This window comes from Corapipo altera, unplaced genomic scaffold (genome assembly GCF_003945725.1).
Source record: "Corapipo altera isolate COAL_440 unplaced genomic scaffold, ASM394572v1 60935, whole genome shotgun sequence".
Classification (NCBI taxonomy): Eukaryota; Metazoa; Chordata; class Aves; order Passeriformes; family Pipridae; genus Corapipo; species Corapipo altera.
The window spans coordinates 555,603-562,092 of record NW_020885003.1 but is presented as its reverse complement, the minus strand read 5'-3'; the positions used below and the strand labels follow the sequence as shown (position 1 = coordinate 562,092).

Sequence of the window (6,490 nt, the reverse complement as noted above, 5' to 3'; positions counted from 1 at the left end):
CGGTGCGGCCGCACGTGACCGGCGGGGCCGCGCCGTGCGCGCGGCGCTGGCGCAGCCGGTGGCGCGGGCGGGGCCGGTCCGGGCGCGGGCGGTGCGCGGGGATGGAGGAGCCGCGGCCGTGGCCATGGGGTGAGTGCGGCGCGCGGGGGGTAACGCGGCTTCTGCGTGTTGAAAAAAACCAAAACAACAACAAAACGGGGTGCGAGAAAGGGGCTGCGGCGCGGCGGGAGCGCCGCAGCCGGGGAGCCGGGCGGGCGGGACCGAGCGCGGCGCAGCGGCCGGAGGCACAAAGCTCCGCGGGGGCCAGCGGGGAGCGGGAGGAGGAAGAAGGAGGAGAGCAGGGCTCGGCGACGGAGTCACGAGGCGGGAGGTGCCCCCGGGGAGCGCTGCCCGGCGGTGGCACCGGCCCGGCTTTGTTCGATGCCGCAGCGCGGGGGCCGCGCGGGTGGGCGGGCGGCGCGGCCGCGGCAGCGCCCGGGGATCCGCTGACTTCTCGCGGGTTTGTTTAACATGACAAAGGGGCGTCGGGGTCCGCGGCTCGACCTCAGTGCTGTGGGAAATCTTGATAAATTATGTATGAAGCTGTGGCTCCTTTCTTCCCCTTTGTCAGATACGCAGCTTTTATTCTAGTAATTAGGTCATTGCCGGCAGAACGCTCCTTGCGTTCAGAAAAAAAAAAAAAGTGTGGCGATTTTTGGAGGAACGCATATGCTGCCAGATTATCTCATCCTGTTCATTGTTTAGGTCAAAGATATGAAATTCTTCCTGTTGACTCACATGGAGGACCTTGTTCGTTGACTGTAAGGGGCATTTTTCATTTGATAGGATTTTCTTCAGGGGACCAGTGGGGCCCGGTTTTGACTTGATTTGGAGAATCATACCCTGAAAAATGCCTTTTAAAGGCGTAGCAAGAAACATACAGCTTCTTGGTTTGCAAAGAAGGTTTTTCAGTAAATTTCGGTGAATAGCATAATATAGATTTATTTCTGTTTTTAAATACTTCTTCCACCCTTTGCTGTTTGTTCTATTGAAATTGCTTCGTAATGTTTTTTCTGCTCTCTTCTTACTGTTTAGCTATTTTTTTCTGTTATCTGATACAGATAATGGATTTATGAATATTTTGTCAAAATTACAGTTCTTTGAGAATACGTGTAAGCATCTGTACTGAGAGCCATTTCCTGGAAGCAGACTCTTCTATGTTTTTAAGGAGTCTCGAAGTAACTGGTAAAACACTCTTTTCGCCCTCTCAGTTCTGTTAAATACAGTGATGCACAAAAAAAAAGACTCGATAAAGACAAGACTGAGTTTAAAGTTCTGATTTAAACATCCCCTCAAAACATTTTCTATATGTACCATTATTTTTAGAATCATAGATCTCCTGTTTATCAGTAAGAGAGGCTTGGGATGATACTAAATTTTAAAAACATCATTCAAGAACTTATCATCTGGAATAACTGGTTTCAAAAGGTGAATTGGTGATACTAGATATTTCTCCTTGGACATTTTGAATGTTTGTACAGTTGCTTAAATGTTGAACAACCACTAGATGCAGAGGTGCTTTCACCACTTTTTTTTTCTAAAGGGAAAGAGGGTGACAAAAGCACAGTAGTGATTATGATGATTGTTATGGTGATGCTTCTTCCTGTATCTTTTGAAGCCTGAAAAAGGAGTCTTAACATTGTTCTGTGTAACCAGTGGAGCAGTTTCTGCAGGAAACTGTAGTCGCACTCTTAAAATGGTAACTTAAATAAAAGATCGCTTCAAAATATAAAGCTTTAAATTATTTATGAGTGCAGACTTTCTTAAACATCATCTCTTATACAAAGTACTTGGTTATGGTGAATGTTCTGGTAGATATTATCGTAGTATACTGTTTTTATGTCAGCATGGAATAATACGGCATAAGTTGGAAATGCATATGGCTAAAATTGGTTCCTTTGGTCTCTAAATTCTTATGTTAGATTTCAATATGCATCTCAATTTAATTGGTAAAATGTTTCTGTTGATGATCTATGATTAATTCTTTTGTCATCAGTGTAGTGAAATTCTGTTTAAAACAGGTTATACTGCTGATGATATGCTGTAAGTTATTATCAATGAAGACCAGGTCTACACTAATGGTTTTCCAAAATTCATGTAGGACCCATGTCATCAGATGCTGGTACATTTTATGCAGGACAAATGGTCTTCTGACCCCTAAAAGTGCTGAAAGAAACCCTGAAGATGACCCTGATAGGTCACCCAAGATAGAGAAATTCTTCATTATTATAAAATAATATTTTTTACTTTTTTAATTAAAGCTGACTTATTTCATGTAAATGGTTTTGAGTTTGTGTTTTCAGTTAAAGTAGGAAAATAAAGACCTGTGTCAGACTTTTTAATAGCTTAAACTTTCTAGAATTGAGTCCTTAAAAGATTGTGAGAAATATGAAAGTAAATAGGAGCAAGTCATGTGCAGTGAGGGCATACACAATTAGCCATGAATAACAGAGATGATCATCTTGAAGGATGAGTGTTCAGGTTTGTGAATCATCCCTGATCCAATATAAGTTCTGATTTAAATGATGTCTGGAGTGGTTTGTGTTCAATATAGTATTTAAATGCAAATCATGTTTCAAATTTTCACAGTTGTATTCTGAATACAGCATGACTAACCAGCTAAGGAACATCCCAGCCCAGAATTATAAAGGAAAAAGTAGGAATTTTCCTGACAGTGTAATAAAAGCTGAACTTGACAGTTCATAGCCTGAAATATATGACTTCCTGATTTTTACTCTTTTTGTATTAATGGGTATGTTTTTTCTTATTATTAGCATTCTTTAGTAAACTTCTAAATGTAGGATTCTTTCTGTTTCTCACACAAATGCACGCTTGACCTCTATCATACTTGACCTGTAATGAGGCATACAGGAGCTCAAACTATGATCTTCTCATTCCTTCTCCTCTGGGTCTTTTAAGGAATGTGGGGAACATGGATCACTTAGGATGAATAGATGATGCTTCTGTTCATGGTTGGTGAGTACAGGCCAAGTACTGAACTTATGGAAGTATCCCAGAATATAATGATGGCTTGAAAGCTCTTGCCAAGTTATAAATTAGTTTATGAAAAAACAGAACAAAACAAAAAAAACCCCTCTCTACCCAATCCCCATTTGAAAGGATTTAGGAAGATCAGGTATAGTAACACTTCAGTGTTTTAGTCTGCTGTCCACAAAGATGACCTTCATGTGGAAGTGGATAGAAAAACTAAGAAGAAAATCCTCTTGATGCAGCTGAGGTTTACAGAAAATTTCCTGTTAGGGGGCTATTCCTTTCACACATTGCATTAGGATAGGGGATAATAGTAATGGCTCTTCACCTGGCCCTTGCTTTTTTTTTTTTTTTACATGGTTGAAAACCCCAGGAATTCACAGTGCACCTAATCTAGAGATTGTAATTTGGTATAATTTGTTACCAATTTTTTCCAATGTCAGCTTTTTCAAATGTATTAAAATGAGTAGTGTTATATAATTAGCAATTTATTTTCTCATATCAGAGCCCTTGTGTCTTAAAATAAGCTGATGAAGAGCAGTTTTCTGTAATGGTTGTCTTATACTCCTTCCTCCATCTCTCTGATGACCTGAGTGTGATAATGCAGAATGAATGGGAATGGGAACTGATCTGCTGTTACACTCATGGGCAATTCTTATTCTGTACTGAGTATTTTTTTAGTTCTCTCTAATCACTTTTCAGACTGCTTGGTATATTTGTGTGCCTGCATAACCCGGGTGGGGAAAAACCAAACAAAATGGCCTCCCTTTTAGCTGCTTGTGGCTAGAAGTTTTGGGGATTGTTCTTAAATTCGGGTGGGGAGAGGAGAGTTAAATGTGCTAGCAACAAAGGCCATTTTAATAAAGGATAGAATTATCACCTTATGGTGGAAATAACACCGTTGTTCAGTGCGATGCTGGAGCAAGCAGAAACAGTTTTTCTACTCTGTCTGGAATTTTTGATTCTTTTACTATTTGAGTCCAGTGGAGAATTTTTCAGTGCATAGGAAAGCAGAGAATTAAACAATGCCTGTGAAGGGTAAACATTTTTAGATTGGCAAACCTTGAAAGCATGCCCAAACTGAAATGGATAAGGCAATCCCTGACCCAATGATAGTCATTTTTATAAGTTCTTAAACACAGCATTTGGTGTGCTGATATTTTGCTAGAATTGAAAAAGGACAAGCAGAAGGATATTTACATACAAAAGCATTTAACCTGAAGGCAAGCTTCAAATGAAATAATGGAAAATCCAGTACAGGATTCAGTCAACAGAGAAAATTAATTAATGCAAATTGGCATGGTTTGATATGTTCAAAATAACAGCAAGAAAACCCCCCCACTTCATTCTCACGAGTGTAAAGGTAACTGTATGAAAATGGTCGATTCAAGCCTTAAATTATTCAGTGGAGCTGGCTTACCTTGGAACAGCTGTGCTAGATTTTTTACCCCTGTCTCTCAGCCTTCCCCCTCTTTTGGACATAGCTGTGTAACAGTTGCTGAACCATTGTGTTTAATGGCCCGGCACAGTGAGTTTAAATTGATACCTATTTCAGATTACCTTGGCAGTCAGGCACTAATCTGCAGTGGTTCAGCAGCTGTCACTCGGGTAGCTGAGCCCTCCCCCTCTTCCCTGGGTGGCAGCCTTGCGGAGATGGGTGGGGCAGACAGCTGCGGGCAGGCAGCAGTGCAGCCCTCCCAGGCATCCCACCGTTAGCCATAACCACTTCCAAGTCACAGACCCTTGATCAAGTGCTTAAAAAAATCTGGGTTTACATGTATTTAAACTAACAGGAAAAAAATCTCCTGACAGCATATTTTCTCCTTGAATTCAATGTAATTTGTCCTTGAAGAAATAATTCCCCATTAGTCAGATGGGAATGAATGGCAAAAATTGACAGAATGGTAAAGAGTTAACAAGGACAAGATTCTGGGCTCAGCACTGAAGAGCTGTGTAGAATTTGTGGGTGTAGAAAGAAATCAGAGTTGAAGATCCTTTCCAGCCTTGCTAAATTATAGCCTAGATATTCATTAACTTTAGATAAAATCAATCTTTAGATTTAGATACAATGATCACAAAATTTAAATAGAAAGATTAAAAAGAAATTCAAAATATGCAAAACGTGGACACAATTATTTCAATTTGTTATATTAAGAAGATAACATGAAAAATCTCAAGTTAGAACAGGAGCACATGTACTTACTGGTGACAGTAAAATGCAATGATAACAATGATAGATTTTATGGATGAAAAAATAGTAATGGAAGTCTGAATAATTTTTGTAAGGAGGTTTAATATATCATGAATTGTCAAGGTTCTTAAGTAGAACCTCTTTAGGGCATATTGAGTATGTATGTTTACTGATTTCAAAGCAAAAGCCTCTGATATATAAAAAATTGTAAATTTTCGGAAAATCTTGGAGTTTTTTCCTGTGTTGGGATTTGAGGCCAAAAGGATTGCATGTAAATTCCTGTCTGGACAGTGCTTACTGCTACAGTTTTCTTAATGTAGAAAAAATCCATATCTAAATCTTAACAGTATGTTTGCATAAATTTATACTTTTCATTAATTTTTATTTCAGTGCATAAAAGAGTTATATTCAGCTTGAAATTCTTCTTAGATATGTATATTCATACAAAGTGCTGATTCAATAAAGCGTGAAATTTCTTGTCATAATTTCACCTTACTTTGATAGGAGGTGGAAAAGAAGCTTCTTAATTATAAGAAATATGGCTCAGGGAAGTAGGACAGCAAGATTTTAGGTCTGTTACAATGAGGGAAGTGAATTTTGAAGTTTATTCTAAGAGGCTTATTTTTTGGAGTAAATCTAGAGAAAAGGTTTGTCTCCATTCCTCCCTTTGAATGATGACCACTTTGTGAAGAAATGATGCAGTTAGAGTGCAAAAGGGATCTTGAATGAAGCATAAGGAGGGGCAAGGAAAACCTCCATTCTTTGCTGGATATGGGTGGGAATATAGTTATCAAAGATGAGGAAAAGGCTGAGGTATTTAACACCTTCTTTACCTCAGTTTTCAACAGTAAGACAGGTTGTCCTGAGGACAGCTAGTCAGCTGTCCTGGAGCTTGTAGAAAGAGACAAGAATCTGAACAGCCCCCCTGTTATCCTGAAGGAAACAGTTAGTGACCTACTGAGCTGCTTGGATCCCCACAAGTCAATGGGACCAGATGGGATCCATCCTAGGGTGATGAGGGAGCTGGCAGAAGAGCTTGCCAAGCCTCTCTCCATCATCTATCAACAGTCCTGGCTCACTGGGGAGATCCCAGATGATTGGAAGTTGACAAATGTCACACCCATCCACAAAAAGGACCGGAAGGAGGAACCAGTAAACTACAGACCTGTCAGCCTGACCTCAGTGCCTGGCAAGGTTATGGAGCAGATTATCCCAAGTGCAATCACACAGCACCTACAGGATGGACAAGGAATCAGACCCAGCCAGCAC

The 6,490-nt window shown here is 40.3% G+C and overlaps 1 protein-coding gene across 6 annotated transcripts in view; it reads left to right on the top strand.

Annotated features, from left to right (window-relative positions):
* Window positions 1-6,490, top strand: part of APC (APC, WNT signaling pathway regulator) — a 96,919-nt gene that overhangs the window by 23,199 nt on the left and 67,230 nt on the right. For 4 of the 6 annotated variants that reach the window (XM_027667228.1, XM_027667227.1, XM_027667226.1 and 1 more), the window contains exon 1: window positions 74-129. The exons of the other annotated variants lie outside the window; for them this stretch is intronic. The gene's annotated coding sequence lies outside the window, so the exon portion shown is untranslated. Of the gene's footprint in view, window positions 1-73; window positions 130-6,490 lie in introns of those variants that run through there. 6 annotated transcript variants of the gene reach the window in all.